Source organism: Moschus berezovskii, chromosome 18, assembly GCF_049115385.1.
Source record: "Moschus berezovskii isolate FMDL1 chromosome 18, NW_MosBer_1.0, whole genome shotgun sequence".
In the NCBI taxonomy this organism is placed as follows: Eukaryota; Metazoa; Chordata; class Mammalia; order Artiodactyla; family Moschidae; genus Moschus; species Moschus berezovskii.
This window is the reverse complement of record NC_142477.1, coordinates 45492609-45510106: the sequence shown is the minus strand read 5'-3', so window position 1 is coordinate 45510106 and position 17498 is coordinate 45492609. Positions and strand designations below refer to the sequence as shown.

The 17498-nt window shown below is 40.5% G+C and overlaps 1 pseudogene; it reads left to right on the top strand.

Annotated features, from left to right (window-relative positions):
- The first annotated feature begins 278 nt into the window (after positions 1 to 278).
- On the top strand, positions 279 to 15657 carry LOC148774978 (arrestin domain-containing protein 4-like; annotated as a pseudogene).
- Positions 15658 to 17498: the final 1841 nt, after the last annotated feature.

Here is a 17498-nt window from a genome sequence, read left to right as displayed (position 1 = left end):
TAATAGAAGACATAAAGAAGAACCAAATGGAGATTTGAGAACTAAAAATTCAATAATTGAAATAAAGAGCTCTATGGATGGGTTCAGCAGAACTAAGAGTACAGAGAAAAGAATCAGTGAACTGGAAGATGGAAGAATCAAAAAATAACCCAATTTAAGGAACAGAGAGAAGAAAAAAGTTAAAAAGAAGAAAGAAAGAACAGAGCTTCAGGAAAAGATTTAACATTCATGTCAGCAGAGACCCAAAAGGAAAGAAGAGTGAGGCTAAAAAAGTATCAATGCTTGAAGAACTAATGCCTGAAAACGTCTCAAACTGGGTAAGAGGTGTAAACATACGGATTCAAGATGATGAGCAAATTCCAAGCAGGTAAGTCAAAAGAAATAAAAATCAAGATACATCATAATTAAACTTTTGAAGCCAAAAGCAGCCAAAAAAGAAGTAAAAACTTATAAGGGAAAAACAATTCAGATGACCATAGATTTCTCATCAGGAATCAGAATGTCAGAGGGATGTGGCATAATATTTTTCATATTCCTTCTGTTCTGTTTGCTGGCTCCTTTTGAGTTTCCAAATACGAGCATATTAGACCTTCCATTTGCATTCTCGATGCTTTTTCTTTTTTTAACCTCTTCTGTATTTTCCATCTCTTGCCTTTTCTCCTTGCTTTCACATGGACATTTTCTTCTGATCTTGCACCTCACTAATTCCCTGCTCAGCTGTGTCTAATCTTTTAATTTATTGAGTTCTTAATTTGGTTGTTACTTATTTTTCATTTTTTTACCTTTTTGTTACTATTTCAAATTCTCTGAGTTTCTCGATATTGTCTTTAATTTTCTTGTACACCTTAAGAGTGGTTATTTTACAGTCTATATCTCAATGTCTGGAGACTCTGTTTCTTTGTTGCTTCTCTTGATTTTTTTAATCATGTTATTTTCTTATTTCTTAATTATTTTTTCTTAAATGCTGATATTATGTGTGAAAATTTTTATAAATAATTTGAAGCATACAATGACTTTATCTTCCTCCATGAAGTGATTTACTTTTGCATTTGGCAGGCAGCTAGGGACATTGATAACTGGGATAAGCTTTTCCAGTGTTAGAGATGATTCAAACTTTGACTTCTTGCCCTTTGAGGAATAAGCTACTTCCTGTTTTCTTTTTTCTAGGGTAAAGGTTCTTCTGGTGGCTCAGATGGTAAGGAATCTGCTTGCAATGAGGAAGACCCAGGTTCAATCCCTGGGTCAGTAAGATCTACTGAAAAAGGGAATGGCTGCCCTTTCCAGTATTCTTGCCTGGAGAATTCCATGGACAGGGAAGCCTGGTGGGTTACAATCTGATTATGTATCTTTGGTAAACTTTGGGGCTTCTGTGGTGGTTCAGATGGTAAAGAATCTGCCTGTAATGCAGGAGACCTGGGTGCGATCCCTGAGTTGGGAAGATTCCCTGTAGGAGGGCATAACAACCCACTGGTATTCTTGCCTAGAGAATCCCATGAACAGAGGAGCTAGGCGGTCTACAGTCCATGGGGTCACAAAGAGTCAGAAACGACTGAGTGACTACGCACAACATAGGTTTTAAACTCACATCAAATCCTCTTCTTTGTTAGTCTGCGGGTTTGTTCTCATTGCTCGTTTCTGGAATGTTATCACCAACCACGTATATGTTATCACCAAAGACTTCTTTAAATATTCCGTAACTGTCTTTGCTGGTAATATTTTGTCCTTCCTTGAGCCAGACAGAGTTAAAGGGGGAAGTAATGCCTATGTCCAGGCTACCCTGATGGTGATTGTGATAAATGAGAGTTTTTTTAGGTCTAAGTGAAAACCTCTGAGTTAGAGTGAGGGCACATGGGTTTACTATGAGACTCCTTCACTCGCCACCATGTGGTTCTGCCTTTTGTAAGCTTCAGAGCCCAGAGCTTTATTTTTATTGATAAAGACAGCACTTTCTTATATGTTCATTGATTTCTTCTGAATCTTTTAAACTCCTATTTTGTTTTTTTCCCTCTAAGGATCAGGCAAACAGAGTCCAGCAGTTGATGTCAGTCAAAAAATATACATATACATATATATAGCAGTATACCTGGTATAAAGAAAGACATTGAGGATTATGTTGTGCAACCAGTCCGTTTATAACCTGTAGTAGGGAGGAGACCTGGGATGCTCTTCGTACTTCCACCCAGATAATTTGTCTTTCCCCAAAATACTCATGACTGATAATTGCACTTCATAAGATGACATTAACTAGAAGAAAAGTGGTAAAGTAACTTTTTCAATACATTTTGAACCTTTATTGAAATAAAATGATAGGAGTGGCAGAATGGAAAAAAAAAAAAAAAAAAGGAGTGGCAGAATGGGACATGGGAATTAATTGAAAACTGAACAGTAAATGGAGTGAAAAAATTTAGCATTTTTCCCCTGACCACTAAAGTACTTCAATTTAGTATCTGTTACTGGCCAAACAATTGTTGTTGTGGCCATTGGTTTGTTTTGAAAGATGTACACACTGGGCTTAAGAAAGCTTCAGGTTCACCTAATACTGAAGTAGCCTGTTAATATGTCTCTGTCTCCCCTTGGGTTGAAAGTATTTTGAGGATTGAGGTTATGTCTTCTCTGTGGGCTCTCAGGTATCAACAGGGCACAGCCTCTCTCATTTTTGGAGGTTTCTGGCATATTAGAGATTCAAGAAATCCTGAAACAGGTTTCCAAAAATGGTAGCCTATTTTAAAGTGTTGATTTAACAAATTTCTGATTTTTGCAAATTAAAGTATAATATAATATAGTTATGCTTTCCCCCCAAAATGACAGGATTTTTAGAAAGAAAGATAATTGATAGTGCCAAACAGGGACAAAAAGTTAAAGTTGTAGAATCACCATCTTGCATTCCTGTCACTGTAGCTCTGTCTCTGAGGCCTTTCAAGTATATGAAGTCTTAATTCAGATGGACCTCCTGCTTCCTCTGACTCCAACTCTTGCACTGACCTTGGTCTTATTCATCTTCATACCAGGAGCCTAGCACTCTTTGTGAACCTATGGACTCTAGCCTACCAGGATCCTCTGTCTGTGGGATTCTTCAGAGTGGGTTGCCAGGCCCTCCTCCAGGGAATCTTTCCAACCCAGGGACCGAACCTGCATCTCCTGTGGCTTCTGAATTGCAGGTGGATTCTTTGCCATTGAGCCACTGGGGTAGCCATTTTATATATATCTGTGTGTATATGTCAACCCCACTCCCCAACTTTGTGGCTCCCCACTCACTCCCTGGTAACCATAAGTTTGTTTTCTATATCTGTAGCTCTATTTCTGTTTTGTAGATAAGTTCATTTGTACCCTTTTTAAAGAGTCCGTATATAAGCAATATCATATTATATTTGTCTTTCTCTGTCTGACTTACTTCACTTAGTATGACAATCGCTAGGACCATCCATGTTGCTGCAAGTAGCATTATTTTGTTACTTTTTTATGGTGAGTAAGCTGGGCTGGAAGAAGCACAAGCTGGAATCAAAATTGCCGGGAGAAATATCAATAACCTCAGATATGCAGATGACACCACTCTTATGGCAGAAAGTGAAGAGGAACTAAAGAGCTTCTTGATGAAAGTGAAAGAGGAGAGTGAAAAAGTTGACTTAAAGCTCAACATTCAGAAAACTAAGATCATGGCATCTGGTCCCATCACTTCATGGGAAATAGATGGGGAAACAGTGGAAACAGTGTCAGACTTTATTTTTTGGGCTCCAAAATCACTGCAGATGCTGACTGCAGCCATGAAATTAAAAGACGGTTACTCCTTGGAAGGAAAGTTACGACCAACCTAGATAGCATATTAAAAAGCAGAGACATTACTTTGCCAACAAAAGTCCATTGAGTCAAGGCTGTGGTTTTTCCAGTAGTCATGTATGGATGTGAGAGTTGGACTGTGAAGAAAGCTGATCGCCGAAGAACTGATGCTTTTGAACAGTGGTGCTGGAGAAGACTCTTGAGAGTCCCTTGTACTGCAAGGAGATCCAACCAGTCCATTCTAAAGGAGATCAGTCCTGGGTGTTCATTGGAAGGACTGATGCTAAAGCTGAAGCTCCAATACTTTGGCCACCTCATGAGATGAGTTGACTCACTGGAAAAGACTCTGATGCTGGGAGGGATTGGGGGCAGGAGGAGAAGGGGACGACAGAGGATGAGATGGCTGGATGGCATCACCGACTTGATGGACATGAGTTTGAGTGAACTCCAGGAGTTGGTGATGGACAGGGAGGCCTGGAGTGCTGTGATTCATGGGGTCGCAAATAGTTGGACATGACTGAGTGACTGAACTGAACTGAAGATGTTTCTTATTTTTGTCTGCCCCATCAACAACATTTGTCTGGCATCTGTTTACAAACAAAGGTGTCTTTGTGGGAGCTGTGGGATACAGCACCATATGCCAAGGGGTTCAGGAGAAGTCTTTCCCACTGTGCATCAGGTAATATGCATTTAGACCTTGATTCTGGCTACGGACCCTGCAGTGATCTGTGATCTAGCTCCAGCTTCTCTTGGTTGCGGCCCAGGAGCCCCTGGAAAGCACTGTCTTAGAAAATCACCAATGGATGACAAAAGCCTTTTGTGGAAGTCCAAGTTTCCAGAGAAGTTCTAGCATGTTACTGGATGGGGAAAATATATGTGTGTGTGTGTGTGTGTGTATACACATATATGAATTTAGATGTATCAAAGGGGGCAAGAATACAGCTTGACTTTACTTGCATCTCCCATCCCCCAAAGTAGCACAGTGAGGCCAAGAGAGGTTTTCTTGGTCTATGCTCTTTTTTGAGGGAATGAGAGCCTGTGAGTGAACACTGCTTCCCCAGCTCTGAGATACTGACAAAAACTCCCTCTCCCGCTGTGGCAGAAGGAAGGCGCTTTGGCAGATGGCAAGTGAGCATGCGCGGAACGCCTGCCCAAATCGGCGTGCCAGTGTGTTCAAACTTGAGCTTGAGCGCCACCTTTGGGAAAACCAAAGAGAAGCAGTCAGCCCTAGGCCAGGTTCATTGCAAAATCCAGTTCAGTTTAGTTCGGACACTCAGTCGTGTCCGACTCTTTGCGACCCCATGGACTGCAGCACGCCAGGCTTTCCTATCCATCACTAACTCCAGGAGCTTGCTCAGACTCATGTCCATCGAGTCGGTGATGCCATCCAACCATCTCATCCTCTGTCGTCCCCTTCCCCTCCTGCCTTCAATCTTTCCCAGCATCAGGGTCTTTTCCAATGAGTCAGTTCTTTGCATCAGGTGGCCAAAATATTGGAGTTTCAGCTTCAGCATCAGTCCTTTCAATGAATATTCAGGACTGATCTCCTTTAGGATAGACTGATTGGATCTCCTTGCAGTCCAAGGGACTCTAAGGAGTCTTCTCCAGCACCACAGTTCAAAAGCATCAATTCTTCGGCGCTCAGCTTTCTTCACAGTCCAACTGTCACATCCATACATGACCACGGGAAAAACCATAGCTTTGACTAGATGGATGTTTGTCAGCAAAGTAATGTCTCTGCTTTTTAATATGCTGTCTAGGTTGGTCATAGCTTTACTTCCAAGGAGCAAGCGTCTTTTAATTTCATGGCTGCAGTCACCCTCCACAGTGATTTTGGAGCCCCCCAAAATAAAGTCTGTCACTGTTTCCATAGTTTCCCCATCTACTTGCCATGAAGTGATGGGACCAGATACTATGATCTTAGTTTTCTGAATGTTGAGCTTTAAGCCAACTTTTTCACTCTCCTCTTTCACTCTTATCAAGAGGCCCTTTAGTTCTTCTTCACTTTCTGCCATAAGGATAGTGTCATCTGCATATCGAGGTTATTGATATTTCTCCCAGCAATCTTGATTCCAACCTGTGCTTCATCCAGCCTGGTATTTTGCATGATGTACTCTGTATACAAGTTAAATATGCAGGGTGACAATATACAGCCTTGACATACTCCTTTCCCAATTTGAAACCAGTCCATTGTTCCATATCTGGTTCTAACTGTTGCTTCTTGACCTGCATACAGATTTCTTAGGAGGCAGGTCAGGTGGTCTGGTATTCCCATCTCTTAAGAATCCAGAGAAGGCATACAAACTGAAGAATTCAACCACAAGAGGGAACAAGAAGAGTGGAGTAGGTGTGTCCATAGCCTGGCTGAGAGAGCCTCAGAGTCTCTAGGGGGGCTGACAGAAGACATTTATCTTCACAAAGTAAAGCTTGGTGGAGGTGATTGATGTTTCAAATGAGAAGTCAATGAGGTAACTTCAAAGAACATGAAAAATCTAGGAGGAGCCTGAAACCCTGAGAGCACACTACACACTGGGTAAGGTTAGTATATACTCAAATTCAGAATACTCTAACACTGTAATTTGGTGGTGTGTTAACCACATAACTCTAGAATAAAGTTTAAAGGATAAGAGTGTTAAAAAATAACTATAGCTACAAGAATGTGTATGAATACGCAGTATAAAAAGAGGTAAATTGTTAAAGACATTAAAGGGGTGGTAAACGGGTAGTTTTATGTATGCAATCAGTTACGTGGCTATAATCATAAAAGACTGTTCTGTCTATAAGATGTTTTCTGTTAAGCCTCTTGGTAGCCACAAAGCAAAAAACTATGGTAGATTCACAAAAGATAAAGAGAAGCAAATCAAAGCATACAACTACAAAAAAATCACCATTCCACAAAGGAAGGTAACAAGAGAGGAAGAAAGGAATGAGGGAACTTCACAACAGCCATAAAACAATGAATAAGACTGCATTAATAAGTTATTACCTATTAATAATCCTCTGTTTGTAAACAGGTTAAATTCTCCAGTCAAAAGTCATAGTGGCTGGATGGAGAAAAAAGAACCAACTATATGCTACCTATAACAGGCTCACTTCAGATTAAATAACACAGTCGCAAAGAGTCGGACACAACTGAGCGACTGAACTGAACTGAAGCTCAAAATGAAGAATGGAGAAATATATTTGATACAAATGGAAACCAAAAGAGAGCAATTTGAGCTATACTTATATCAGACAAAATAGACCATTTAAGCCAAAAGTAATGACTAGAGACAAAAATGGTTATATAACCATAAAAGTGTCAATTAATGAAGAAAATATAACAATCAACACATACCTACCTAAACATATTATTCAAATACTAACAGATCTGAAGGGAGAAATGGACAGCAATTCAGTAATAGTTAAGTTCAGTTCAGTTCAGTCGCTCAGTCGTGTCCGACTCTCTGCAACCCCATGAATCACAGCACGCCAGGCCTCCCTGTCCATCACCAACTCCCGGAGTACACTCAAACTCATGTCCATAGAGTCGGTGATGCCATCCAGCCATCTCATTCTCTGTCGTCCCCTTCTCCTCCCGCCCCCAACTTTTCCCAGCATCAGAGTCTTTTCCAGTGAGTCAACTCTTCGCATGAGGTGGCCAAAGTATTGGAGTTTCAGCTTTAGCATCAGTCCTTCCAATGAACACCCAGGATTGATCTCCTTTAGAATGGACTGGTTGGATCTCCTTGCAGTCCAAGAGACTCTCAAGAGTCTTCTCCAACACCACAGTTCAAAAGCATCAATTCTTTGACGATCAGCTTTCTTCACAGTCCAACTCTCACATCCATACATGACCATGGGAAAAACCATAGCCTTGACTAGACGGACCTTGGTTGGCAAAGTAATGTCTCTGCTATTTAATATGCTATCTAGGCTGGTCATAACTTTCCTTCCAAGGAGTAAGCGTCTTTTAATTTCATGGCTGCAATCAGCATCCACAGTGATTTTGGAGCCCAAAAATAAAGTCTGACACTGTTTCCACTGTTTTTCCATCTATTTCCCATGAAGTGATGGGACCAGATGCCATGATCTTTGTTTTCTGAATGTTGAGCTTCAAGCCAACCTTTTCACTCTTCTCTTTCACTTTCATCAAGAGGCTTTTTAGTTCCTCTAGAAGACGTCAATACCCCACTTTCAACAATGGAGGTATCCTCCAGAGAGAAAATCAGGAAAGGAACATTAGACTTGAACTATACTTTACCCTAAATGAGACTCACAGACATATATAGAAGACTCCAACCAACACATTCTTCTATCTGGGACATTCTCCAGGACAGCTCATATCATAGGTCATAGAACAAGTGTTAACAAATTTAAGAAGATTGACATTATACCAAGTACTTCATTATCACAATGGTATAAAACTAGAAATGAATAACAGTATGCCAACTGGAAAAATAATAAATATGTGGAAATTAAGCAGCATACTACTGAAGAACCAATGATCAAAGAAGATATCAAAAGAGGAGTAAAAATATCTTAAACCAAAATGAAAAAACAACATACCAAAACATATGGCATAGAGCAGAAGCAGTTCAAAGAGGAAAGTTAATAGTGATAAATACTTTCATTAAGAAAAAAGAAAGATCCCAAATAAGCAATCTAACTTTACAACTTAAGGAGCTAGCAAAAGAAGAACAAACTAAGCCCAAAGTTAGCAACAAAAGGAAATAAAGAACAGAGCAGAAAGAATGACATAAAGACCAGAAAAACAACAAAAAATAGAAAAGATCATGGAAACTAGGAACTGTTTCTTTTAAAGATAGACAAAATTGACAAACTTTTAACTAGACTAAGAAAAAAGAGAAAAGAAATAAAAGAATAAAAGAAAAGATATTAAAGAAGAGACATTACAACTGATACCTCAGAAATATAAAAAATCAGAGGAAATTACTATGAACACCAACAAACTGGATATTCTAGAAGAACTGGAAAATTCCTAGAAACGTATAACCTACCAAGAATGAATCATAAAAATATAATCTGAACAGACTGATAATGAGTAAGAAGATTAAACCAGTAATCCAAGACCTGCCTAAAAAGAAAAACCCAGGACCAGATGGTTTTGCTGGTGAATTCTACCAATCATTTAAAGAATGATTAAAACAAATCCTACATAACTCTTCCCCCCCAAAAAATGAAGAGAAGGGAACACTCATAGAATCATTTTATGAAGTCAGTTTTACTCTGATAACAAAGCCAGATAAGGACACTGTAAAAAAAGAAAACTACAGGCCAATGTCTCTGAGGAATTCAAGTGCAAACATTCTCAACAAAATTCTAACAAACTGAATTCAGCAGTACATGAAAAGGATCCGACACCAAGATTAAACAGGTTTTATCCCTGGGGTATAAGGATGTTTCAAGATACACAACTCAAAACATGTGACACAACTCATTAATAGAAAATAAAATAAAAATTATTAAATAATTTAATAGGTTCATATAATAATTTGGCAAAGCACAAAACGTTTTTATGAAAAAAACTCTCAGCTAATTTAGTATAGAAGGAAAAGGATGTGTTCTAAGTTGCTTCAGTCATGTCCGACTCTTTGCATACCTGTGGACCATAGCCCACCAAGCTCATCTGTCCATGGAATTCTCCAGGCAAGAATATTGGAGTGGATTGCTGTGCCCTCCTCCAGGGGATCTTCTCAACTCAAGGATCGAATTCTTATATCTCCTGCATTGGTAGGTGAATTCTTTGCCACTAGTACCATCTGGGAAGCCCATAGAAGGAAAATACATCAACATAATAAAGGTCATATATGACAAGCCATGCTAATATCATACTCAATGGTGAAAGGTTGAAAGCTTTCTCTGTAAGATTAGGAGCAAAACAAGATGCCAACTTTCACCACTCTTATAAACATAGCTGGGAGTCCTAGTCACAGAAATCAGGCAAAACAAACAAAGAAACAAAACAAAAACAGCAATAAACATCCAAACAGGAAAGTCAGAAGTAAACTTTCTTTGTCTGCAGATGGTATGATCTTATACATATAATCCTAAAGGCTCTCCCCAAAAATTGTTAGAACTAATCTACAAATTCAGTAAAGTTGCAGGATTAAAAAATCAACGTACTGAAATCAGTTGTGTTTTTATACACTAACAACAAATGACCTAAAAAAGAAATAAAGGAAATAATCCCATTAACCATAGCACCAAAAACAGTAAAATATTTAGGAATAAATTTAACTATGGTTGTGAAAGATCTGTATATAGAAAGCTATAAAATACTGATAAAAGAAATCAAAGAAGATACAAATAAATGGAAGAATAGCCAGTGTTCACGGGTCAGAAGAATTAATATAGTTAAAATGCTATTCTATAAAAGCCTCCTAAATATTAAATGCAACCCCTAACAAAACCTCATTGACCTTTTTCACAGAAGTAGAAAAAAGTCCTAAAAATCCTAAAATTTGTATGGAATCATAAAAGACCCAAATAGCAAAGCAATCCTGAAAGAAAACAAAGCTGGTGGCACCACAAAGATTCAGTAATCAGAGCAATATGGTATTGGCATAAAAGAAGACCAGTTGAACAGAATTGATAGCACAGAAATAAACTCAAACGTGCACAGTCAGCTAATATTTGACAAGAGATCCAAAAATACTTAGTGGGGAAAGGATGGTCTCTTCAATAAATGATGTTGGGAAAAACAGATAACCACATTCAGAAAAGTAAAATTGGATCCTTATCTTACTTACACCACTCTCAAAACTTCACTTGATTCCTGGTGCAGGAGGATCCCCTATGCTGTGAGGCAACTAAGTCCATTCGCCACAACAACTGAGCTCACACTCAACTCCTGAGGTCCGTGTGCCTAGAGCCTGTGCTCTGCCGCAAGAGAAGCCGCTGAAATAAGAACAGAGTACTAAACGGTAGAAATGAACAGTAGCCCTCGCTCGCTGCTGCTAGAAAAAGCCCACGTGCAGCAACGAAGACCCAGCACAGCCAAAAACAAATAAATTTTTTCAAAAAGACTTAAACAGAAAACCTGAAACCTTGAAACTTGTCGAGCAATCATAGGGGAAATCTTCTTAACACTGGTCTTGCCAATGATGTTTTGGCATATGACACAAAAAACCCAAGCAACAAAAGCAAAAGTTAGTAAGTGGGGTTATATAAAAAATAATGCTTCTGTATCGCAAAGGAAACAATCACCCAAATGAAAAGGTAACCTATAGAATGTGAGAAAATATTTGCAAATCATATATCTTATAAAAGGGCTCATATCAAAATACATAAATAACTCATAATAGCAACAAAATCTAATTAAGAAATAGAGGAACTGAAGATATTCTTTCCTAAAGAAGACATGCAAATGACCAACAGGTACAAGAAAAGATACCAACATCATTAATCACAAGGGAACTGTAAACCCAACTACAATGGGATAGAACTTTACACCTGTTGGAATGGCCATCACCAGACAGACAAGAAGTAACAAGCGTTTGTGAGGATGTGGACATGCACTGCTGATGGGAAGGTAACTTGTTGCAGTCACTAGGGAAAGTAGTATGGAAGTTCCTCAAAAAGCTAAAAATGCAATGACTACATGATCCACTCATCACCTTTCTGGGTATGTATATCCAAAGAAAACAAAATCAGGATCCTGATGAGATATCTGCACTCCCATGTTCATTGCAGCATTATTCATAATAGACAGGATATGGAAACAACCCTTGTGTCAGTCAACAGATGAATGGACAAAGAAACCGTGTTGCATGCATGCCTGTGCTAAGTCGCTTCAGTCATGGCCAACTCTTTGTGACCCTATGGACCGTATCCTGCCAGGCTCCCCTGGCCATGGAATTCTCTAGGCAAGAATACTGGAGCGGGTTGCATGCCCTCCTCCAGGGGATCTTCCCAACATAGGGATCAAACCCGTGTGTCTCACAACTCTTGCATTGGCAGGCAGATTCTTTACCACTAACTCCATGGATATATACTCAGTGGAGTACTACTCAGGCACGAGAAAGAAAGAAATCCTGCCATTTGCAACAACACGGGTAGACCTTCAAGGGCAGAATGCTAAGTGAAATGTCAGAGAAAGACAAATATTCTATGGCCTCACTTACATGAGGGATCTAGAAAAGCTGAACTCATAGAAACAGAGAGTAGAATGACAGTTGCCAGGGCTGGGATGTTGGGGGAGAAGAAGAGAGGTCAAAGGGCACACTGCGAACTTAAGAGGTGCCTGGAGAATAGATCTTAAATGCTCTCATCAGGAAAAGAAATGGTAATTATGCGATGTGATGAAGGTATTAACTAATGTTCCCATAGCAGTTATTTCACAGTATATAAGTATATTAAATCAACACATTGTACACCTTAACTTACAAAATATATGTTCATTATATATCAATAAAGGTTGGGGGGCGGGGAACAAAAGGTTTTCATTTTCACTTTTTGAGAAAGCGACACCACTTCCCTAGTGGCTGAGTTTGGTTAATTGCTTAATCCTCTCAGGATTGAGCCTGTAGCTTTAGGCCACTACAGGTTCTAGGTTTTCCCCTGAACCACAGCGTTTAGGTTTGTGTCAGGGGCAAATCACAGTGTTGACGCCTCAACCACCGGTAGAGCCTGGCTTGCTGCTGCTCCCAGTGGTGAGTGGGTGGCAAAGGATGCACTGATTTTCTTCCAGAAGGAGGGAGCCCCAAACATCCAGCCTGTAGGTTAACAAAAGCTGAAATTGGCTGGACTACTGAAATCCATCACACCCCATCTACTCCCCTCAACCCTCTCCAAATAATTGAGTCAGGCAAGAGGAAGGGTCAGGCCCGGCACTGGGAGGGAGGGCTGAGATGGGATCCCTCAACTGAGGTGCCGGATCTGAGCCCTTTGCTAGTCAGTACCATCTCCCTACTTGCATGGATGTGAAACGAACACAACATAGAAGGTGGACAGAGTGGATCTTCTGGCAGGAACCCAAGTCTAAACTGTGTGGGAAATTTGTGGGAAAACAAAAATTGTTTTTGTTTTATTTGACTTTTGCAAATGAATTTTGTTGGCTGTTGGTTTTAGAGGGGGTGACTCTAGTGGACAAAAGTGTGCCTCGTAGTTTGGTTTGACTCTAAAGTCTACAGGATTTTTTGACCCAAAGCTCCTTTTTTTTGGTTTCCTTTCCTCTCCCTTTTTCTTTCTTCCAACTTACTTTTCTTTCCTGCATTCTCCTGCTCTGATAGCTCTGAGCCTCTGCACCATTGTCATATTTTCTAAGCCTAAAACCAACACCCTTGTAGCATTTGAGGGATATGGTATAAATGTTGTTTAGTCACTAAGTAATGTCCGACTCTTTGCAATCCTATGGACTGTAGTCAGCCTGCCTCTTGGAAATCCAGACAAGAATATTGGATTGGGTTGCCATTTCCTCCTCCAGGGGATCTTCCCCACCAGGGATTGAACCTGAGTTTCCTGCATTGGCAGGTAGAAAAGGGAAGGGTTGGCTTGAGACTTGGGTGGGGGGGGAAATTCCACGATCTGAAGCTGCTAGAATTTTCTGAGTCAAACACTACTTTTTTATTTTCTTCCTCTTGCACTATCTCCTGTTCCCCTCCTTCCCTTTTCTTCTCCTTCTTCCCTTTTCAGGGAAGGGATGTGAGTAAATGAGGAAAGAACAAGATTAATCACGAAGTCTTTGTGTCTCTGATGATTTTCCTTCTTGGTCTAGCTAAGGAACTGCACTTTGGTCTTCAGTTTCAGGGTCCTTTCCACTGTCCACATTCACTTCACCACTAGGCTCAGCCCCTCATCACATCACACTCTGGATTCCCCAATCTCTGGGCTACTTCAGTGCCTACTAGGGGTCTGAGCAGCTCCTTGCTCCTGCTCCAGGATCCCTGTGTTTAAAATATTAAGGCAAATGAAAGACATTTAAATATTTTTATTAGAATGGTTTATTTAATTTGTGGTGGAAAGATGTGTGAGAAAGTAAAGATGTAAAATTTCAAGATAAGGTGTTGAGAGACAATTTTCATCTTTTAACCTTATGATCTCATCTAAAAACCCTGATATAGGGACTTCCTTGATGATCCAGTGGTTTAGAATTCGCCTTGCAATGCAGTGGACATGGATTCCATCCCTGGTTTGGCAACTACTCAGGCCACACACACAAGGAAGATCCTGTGTCTGGCAACTAAGACCCCCAGGAAAGCAAATAAATAAGCATTAAAAAAAAAAAAACCACTAATAAATATAAAACAAACATTCTCAAAATATCCTGAAAACAAAAAGAAAAATTTGAATATTTACACATTAAGGAAATCTAGATTTATTCCACTATGATTGTTGAACAGATTGCAGTAAGTAAATATAATGTTGACTGGTGCCGCTATTATATTTCTTTTTATGGTTTTTAGGAACAGAAATGGGATAGCTCAATTGTGTAAATGTAAATGGCAACCCACTCTAGTATTCTTGCCTGGAGAATCCCATGGACAGAGAAGCCTGGTGGGCTGCAGTCCATGGGGTCGTGGGGAGTCGGACACGACTGAACGAATTCACTTACTTACTTACTTAAAGTAATTTATTAGGGGATAACACATAACTTGTGGGGTCTCCCCCCAGGGCACCACACAGCTCCGTGAGGGCCTCAGTGTGCGGCTGGGGGCTGGAAGCTGGATGCTGCAGAGCCAGGGTGCATGCTGTGCCTGGAGACCCAGAGTCCCCCCCCCCCCCCCGCCGCTGCCTGCAGGTGGAGTACCTGACCGTGTGCCTGAGTCCGAGAAGGCATCCACTTACTACAGCCTGGAAAACATGCATTTCCATTTAGCTTTCAGCTTCCATCTGAACCTTTGGTAGCCTCATTCATTGGGAAATATGCAACTATTCAGTACTGTGTGAGAACCCCTGTATTGAAAGCTCAAGAGAAAATAGTTGGCTGTTGGGTTTTTTAATTAATTAATTTTTTTCATTTTATTTATTTTTAATTGGAGTATAATTGCTTTACAACGTTGTGTTAGTTTCTACTGTACAACAGCATGAACCAGCTATATGTATGCATATATCCCCTCCCTCTTGAGTCTCCTTCCTATTCTCCCACCCCTCACCTCCTGTTAGTTTTTCACCTCTGGTCCAATTTCACTGAGTGCCAAGACTGAAGGAAAGGGATCCTGCAATGGAGAAGCTATTCCAATCTACACAGCAGAGAATTGTTGCTCTCATCTGATTGATCCCAAAGTGGCTGTTTTCCATATGCAGACATATCTGGCCAACACGAAAACAAAGACTGTGAGGCTCGAGGTGGCCAATGTGACTGGGAACCACACCACCTCCAGGAGCACCGACAGCTGAAAAGGAAGATCCTTCGGATCCCACCAGCGACGCCAACAATCCTGAACTGCTGCAGCATAAAGGGGACTACTCTTTAGCTGTGTCTGTTCACATTTCTGGTGCTAAAAGAAGTTGATGCTTGAGCTGCTGTTAGTGATTAGCATGATTCTGTTACTAATGGTTTTGGCAGCAGCAAGAACTGCATAATATCCAGGTGGTTCCATATGAGCTGGTTGACACTGACTCTGCCAGATCAGTCGGAAGCACCACCAAACTATGAAGACGTGGCATGGGAGGAAGAATTCTCTAGACACACTTCTTACCTTCAACCCCCTGTGAGGGGGAGCCATGCCGTCCTTTCTTTGCCTTCCTTCGGGAATCAGATTTCTGACTCTGCCTCTTTATTCAGAGGTAAATTCACATCCTAGAGATGTAGAAGAGACCCAGCCTGTTTCCTTCATTCTCTGTTTCAGAAGTCACTGTGTTCATCATCAAATTAGAATGTTGGTTCTTTACCCCTGCCCTTTTGAGGAAGAGGGAGGGAAGATGAGCTTAAGGACATAAATATATATCAACACTGAAGATGACAGAAGTTAAAGAATTTGTTACTTACCAGTGGGGCAACAGGATTGTTGCACAAGTTTATGATGTGGTCTTGTGTCCCTTTTGAATGAGAGGGCAAAGATGTGAAAAAGTCACGGAATGTAATGGAAGTCCTGATGTGACAAAGTGGAGGGGTGCCTGTGTTGACCCAATAGAAAGTGCCTATATATACTGGAAACACTATGTGATCATATCTTTAAGAAGGTTTCTCAAAGTGAAAAAGCGGTATCCTAAGCTTTAAAGTAGTATGAATGCATTGGGAGGAGAAAATTTTGGAAAATATAGCAGCACAGGGTGTAACTGAACAGAAAAGGGGCCTACTCTAAATACAAAGTGAGGCCCTCTGATATCAGGGTCTTTACATTCCACAGGACAACTGGAAAAACCATAGCTTTGACTAAACAGACCTTTGTCAGCAAAGTAATGTCTCTGCTTTTTATATGTTGTCTAGGTTTGTCATGGCTTTTCTTCCAAGGAGTAAGCGTCTTTTAATTTCATGGCTGCAGTCACCATCTGCAGTGATTTTGGAGCCCCCCAAAATAAAGTTTGTCACTGTTTCCCCATCTATCTGACATGAAGTGATGGGACCAGATGCCATGATCTTAGTTTTTTAAATGTTGACTTCTAAGCCAGCTTTTTCACTCTCCTCTTTCACCTCCATCAAGAGGCTCTTTAGGATGGTGTCATCTACATATCTGAGGTTATTGACATTTCTCCCAGGCAAGCTTGATTCCACTTTGAGCTTCATCCAGCCTGGCATTTTGCATGATGTACTCTGTATAGAAGTTAAATATGCAGAGTGACAACATATAGCCTTGATGTACTCCTTTCCCAATTTTAAACCGGTCTGTTGTTCCATGTCTGGTTCTGTTTCTTCTTGACCCGCATACAGGTTTCTCAGGAGACAGGTAAGGTGGACTAGTAGTCCCATCTCTAAGAATTTTCCAGAGTGTGTTATGATCCAAAGTCAAAGGTTTTCATGGTCAATAAAGCAGAAGTAGATGCTTTAAACTGATAACCTTACATGAATTGAAGATATGCATACACAAAACTATGTCACATATTACAAGTCTGATACAAAACCACATGTAGAAAATAAAATAGTTCTTTAATAGGAAGAATTGCAGTAGAAGAAGGGAGAGCAGGGAGAAAGAGGAACCCAGAATAATAGAATGAACATAATTACATAAGAAAGGATAAGAGTTCTGCAAATAACAAAAAAGAATGAAAGAAAAAAGTCTTGAAAACGTGGCATTAACTCAATGCATATGTGAATTAGGTACGAAAACCTATTAGGCATATATGAAGTCTTCCTTTGATTCACATCATCTACTGTAGAAAAATGGGAATATTACAAATCTAAGTAGGCATGGGACTCTCCTTTCTCCCACCACTACATGATCACTCCATTGCTCTTTTCCCTTCCTGATGTGAAAGCAAGAGGACCTGGAATCTCAGCCCAGCTCCAGCATGAACCAGCTGTGGGTTTTGCAAAGGGGGAACCTGGCTGAGCCTTCTCTCTAACACCAGGCCACCCTCTCATCCGCTCAAAGAAGAGAACCTGAAGTGTGATTTGACCAGTTGTGCCTCCCAAGCAAGAGGCTTCCTCCAGTGAATGGAAACTGCCAGGGACCCTCCTCTCCTCCCCTCCCCCACCTTTAACCCAATCAGCAAAACCCACTCAGAACCTCCATGCCCCTCCCAGAAAGATGGAGTTATCGCCTCAGTCCCCAGGGACCCCGAGGTAATTTGCAAGGCAAATGAGTATGGATCCCACCTATCAACACCAAGGTTTCCCAAAA